Here is a 5,103-nt window from a genome sequence, read left to right on the forward strand (position 1 = left end):
CAGGGTTCACCAGTGTTTATAAAACAGCAAAAAGAACAATAACAGGCCCTTTGCTGTATCTCCCAAAGGGCTTTTCACAAGGAAACATCCCCGATTCTTTACCGTCACACCTCTCGTAATACTTTATTTGTGAGAGATTTTCGCTCATGAAAGCACATCATGCACTTTCACTGGTGTAATCTGCTTTTCAAAAAAGCAACATTTTGTTATAGCATCTGGGAACAAAAGTTGTAAATTCATTTTTTTTTACTCTGATGAAACAATAAACATTACACACAGTGTTTGGTGCCTGTAACCCTGCAGTGTCAGGCGCATGTTTCCATGGAAGTTATGAACATAAACTTCAACAAGCCTCACACGCCGGAATCGGGAAGACAGACCTGCCCTGCAACATTGATCTGATGAATCATCCAATAACACTGGTCCCAGTGGTGCCCATTAGAGAGAAGGTTTCCCCTCAACAAACAGTGACCTGCATCTGATGGTAAACACTGGGGACAGCAGCCGCTGGAAGATAACACAGGAGTCCACTGGCTGCGTGTACAGACACACTACAGACATACAGAGAGGCGAGACAGACAGCGAGACTATAGATAACAGACAGACTACAGACTACAGAGAGGCAGACAGACAGAGAGACTATAGATAAACAGACAGAGAGACTATAGATAGACAGACAGACTACAGACATATATACAACAGGCAGAGGCTAGACAGACAGACAGAAAAGACAGATGGACAGACAGAAAGACTACAGACAGACACAGACAGACAGACAGACAATAGTAGACTAATGATAGACAGACAGACAGTAAAACTATAAACAGACAGACAGTCAGTTAAAGATTCCATGTTCTCCTTTTCTAACGTCTGCAGATATAATACAACAACAGAAATGCAACATTATGCGTATAAAGACCTGTGAGCCAGTTATTGGTGTTTGCAGCTTCACAGATTCTTAAACTATGAGAGAGAAAAAATATTTGCTTTCTGATTATGGAAAATATATAGTACACAACACTGTGCACGGCTTCATTCAGTTTGTAAAGGACTCATCCAGGCTCCTGTGATTTACTACTCTGTTAGGAAAACATGCAGTTGCCGCTGAAGATGGTAAAACTACTCAAAGAGATAACGGCGCTGCTACAGCGGCCGTCCACATCTTCTGTGTGTGTGGATAAATACGTGATGCAATCATGCCACAATCTGCGAGGAAACGACAAATATCATCACAAGTGGATTTGAGCACCAGCTATGAATATATGATGCACTGGTCGTGACGACAGACCTGAGCCACTTATTGTAAAAGCACACACACACATGCACGCACACGCTCCGCTCGTATGCAGTGACCCCATTGCTAAACAAGTTTATTACGACCTCCAAGGGCTGGAAAGGCGATAGATCACAGCGGGGGAGGCCAGGGGTGAATCCATCAAAGATACTTTAATAAAGACCACTTGATTTGGCCTGCTGGCTCAACAGATGAAATGGCTGTGTTCAGGTCCAGTGGAGCAGACAGGAGTCTGGGCCGCATCGCATCTCTACTTGTCCCTGTTTATTAGATGGGTTACTTGTCAGCACACAGGCAGAGGGAGAGAGACAGAGAGATTTAGAGCTGTGTTACCAGATTCTCGATACTTGGGACTGTCTCTTATTATTATTATATATATATACACACCAGCTCTCATGACAGGGGGATTCCCAGCAAAACGAGGAATCGTTCATTTTGCAACTTTTATTACTCCAGAGATTATCCCATACACATAATGGGTAAAATGACTTTTTAGCTCTCTTCCCACCTTTTGCACAAACTTATACTTACACATTTCTTTGGCAGGTCCATGGAAACAAATCTATGTTGCTTGGACAAGTATTGCTCAAACCCAGATGACTTAATTTTGAATTATAGTACTAAACAAAGATTTCCAAAGATGCAAATTATGCCATTCAAGTAGAAAACTTGTATTGGATAAAAGAAAACATGTAAAAGTCCCTTTTTTCAAGGTGTTTGGATTTTAATTATTTATTCAATGTTAGATGACTTGAATGAAGCAATGAAAATCAAGAATATGAATTTTATGCGGTTGCATAAAAATTGCATTTTTTTCTTACAAACTTTGAAGCAGCTTAAAGGAACAGTTTTGTGTCAGTGATGAATAAATTGTTGTGCGAATAAAGAAACCAAATTCGACCAATCAGAAAGAGAAATCTGTTTGTGGGTGGGCGGACGGGGCAGAGGAGGGGATGGGCGTGCACACGTCCTCCTATACATTGACCAGCTATGCATATTAGCTGACGTGAACCTAGGTACTTTCTGCCCTGCTGGTGCTTTAAACCTCAGCGGAGGATTTATCATCTGACCCAGCCAGACAGATAGATGCAGAGGAGGAGCGAGAAAAATGTACAGACTGCAGGAGAGGCAGAGCCAAGTGCTCATAAGTCCTTGTCTCTCTGTACTTCTGCTCCAGTGTCTTTGATTCATAAGGGGTATGATAGTTGGCCGGGCCAAGGACCAGGTATGGTGTTTTGGCAGGAGGAGGAGAAGAGGCAGGGCTGGGGGACTGATTTGTAATAGTCGTCCTTGCTGTGTGGTTTACTGTGTCAGCACGCAGCATTTAACGGTGGTCATCGAAAAAAGCAATACCGTCCATATATCAGCCTGTCACGTGAGATACATCAGCTCCTGCGTCTCCTGAGTTACTCTTTATAGAAAGAGAAAAGGCAAAGCGGCAGTCGTCATGTCATGTTTGAAAAGGTGAAGACAGGAGGACAGGGAGGGGAGGGGGAAAGAAATGCCACCTCGGGCCACTTGGGGGCACTGGTGGCACAAAGAATCCCTTCCTCTCTTGTCAAAGAGTTGTGGTCTTTCCCCCCACCTCCAAAGGCCTGGATTATATAACTATATATTCATTAACACACCTTCTGCCATGTGCTCCCTTCCCAGCAGTTGGTTAACTGAAGGCAGCGGAGGAATTAAAGGCTGGGGTGGGCAGCTGGGTAGGTGGGTGCGGAGGGCAACCTCAGGAAAATCACATTAGGATCCCTCATGAGGAAGAGCCCTTTAACTTTAACTCAACCGTTGACGATGAAACGATGAAAATAGATGTTCAATGACAGCGTGTGTTAAATTTTAAGCTGCTTCCTTAAAAAAAAGGAAGTGAGACAAACCTTTGCTGTCAAGAAACTGAAGCGTCGCTGTGGGTATACGGCTGAATAACTTCAGTTGTCTTGTTTTGCTTTAAAATAAACACAGCGGCTCTTATTGAGGGTAGAATCCAATTATAGGCACACAAAAAAAAAAAAACCTGACTCCAGTGGAGCTGTTGTCATATCAGCTTGCAGGCGATTTCTCCTTCTGTTTTCCTCTCTCATCTCTATCTTTCTATCTCTCAACAAAAAAAAAAAGAAGAAAACCTAAATACTCTCAGTTCTTTCCATCCCTTTTTATGCAAACAGCTTCTCTTCCCAGACTGAGTGATGTGGTAATAAGACATAAGGCAGACAGAGTAGAGGGGCTCTGTTTCTGTTCGGCTAAATGTCGGAATGGGCAAGACGTGACACAGAAGTCGCTCCGAGTACGGTGCCGTCATTAAAGACGCCGCTCTTCCGCAATCTGACAAGCAGCCGTCACCACTGGGGGATGTGTGTGTTGTGGAGTTTACAGAGGATGAGGCACGAACGAAGCAAAACAAACAAACCAAAAAACAACCCCGACAGCGCTGGGGAAACAAAGTGCATCGTAGGCGACGGAGGTCAGAGGAGAGTGGCGTGGTTTGTCCGTGCTAGTTGACAGCGTCGAGTCACATTTTAGAGGAGTGATGTGCACAAGGATGTCTCCGAACACGCACAAGCACAAGCACCGTTTCTCTCCCATCAGCTACAACCACTAGATAAAGCTCATGCCGTCTACAAAAGCTGGAAACAGGAAAAAAAATGTCACCGTGTCCCAAAAGAAAATCCCATCTCACGGCACCGGCCGAGCATCACTTGAAATGTACTCCCAGGTTCCTCGCTGACCAAGTTCACCCATTTATTCCCACACTCCATCTTCGCCCTAGTGGAAGCTTCCAGCTGCATAATTTCCCATCAGATGCATTAATGTGCTTGCCTACCCCCTAGAAAAAATATCTGCAGGAACTGTGTGATGCTCTCAAGTCAGCACGGGCCCGAGATCCCCGTGGAAAGTTACCGGCGTCTACTTTGAATCAGTGCTGCGAGGAATTCGAGGATGCTCAAGAGACAAGTAGCAGTGCTATAGCCTTCAAAGGAAAAAATCGAAAAAAGACCAAAACCGACAATGTGTGTTTAGCCAAAGACTTGTGATAACCTGTTGCTGTGGAGTGACACTGCTTTAACTTACAATGCCAAGCTGCTTTTCGAATACATTAAAAAAAAAGTACATTCATACAGTTTTTTATTTCATACATTTTACCATTTGAGGGTTACAGGGGAGCTGGAGCCAATTCCAGCTGATAATGGTGAGAGGTGGGTGACACCTGGGACAGGAAATCACAAGGTCAAACAACCATTCACACTAACACTCACACATACAGGCAATTTCCTAATCTGTCTATGGACTGTGGGAGGAAGCCAGAATACCCAGAGGAAAAAAACACAGGGCGGACACAGGGTGGAGACACAGCAGAAAACATATAAACTATATGGAAATTTAATAATATAATAATATAATCTGAATATCTGCTATACCTGCTTGTTTCCACTAATAATCTTGTTTTACTGTTACGTCCCATGTGCAATACCTCTGTAGAATGTGCAATTACGTCACTTTGTCTTTTTCACGTGCACCCCCACACTGTTAATGCAAATAGTATTGTATTTCATTTTTGATTTGACTTATAGTGAGCTCTATTTTATAGATTTTTTTTTCTTTGTCTTACTTTAGAAGTTCCCATAGCATTGCTCTCACTGCAGAGCTGACCTGTAAGAGTTAAACTTGAAACCACTGCTCCACTGCGCCGCATTTGGAACAAGTGGGGTAGGGCCTGTGAGCCAGAGGCAGGATTTGGCAGTAAGAAAATGTTGAAGGGTGCAGTTATTAGTAACATATTTTTTGACACGATTTTTTTATATTGCCACCGT

This window comes from Hippoglossus stenolepis, chromosome 17 (assembly GCF_022539355.2).
Source record: "Hippoglossus stenolepis isolate QCI-W04-F060 chromosome 17, HSTE1.2, whole genome shotgun sequence".
Lineage (NCBI taxonomy): Eukaryota > Metazoa > Chordata > Actinopteri > Pleuronectiformes > Pleuronectidae > Hippoglossus > Hippoglossus stenolepis.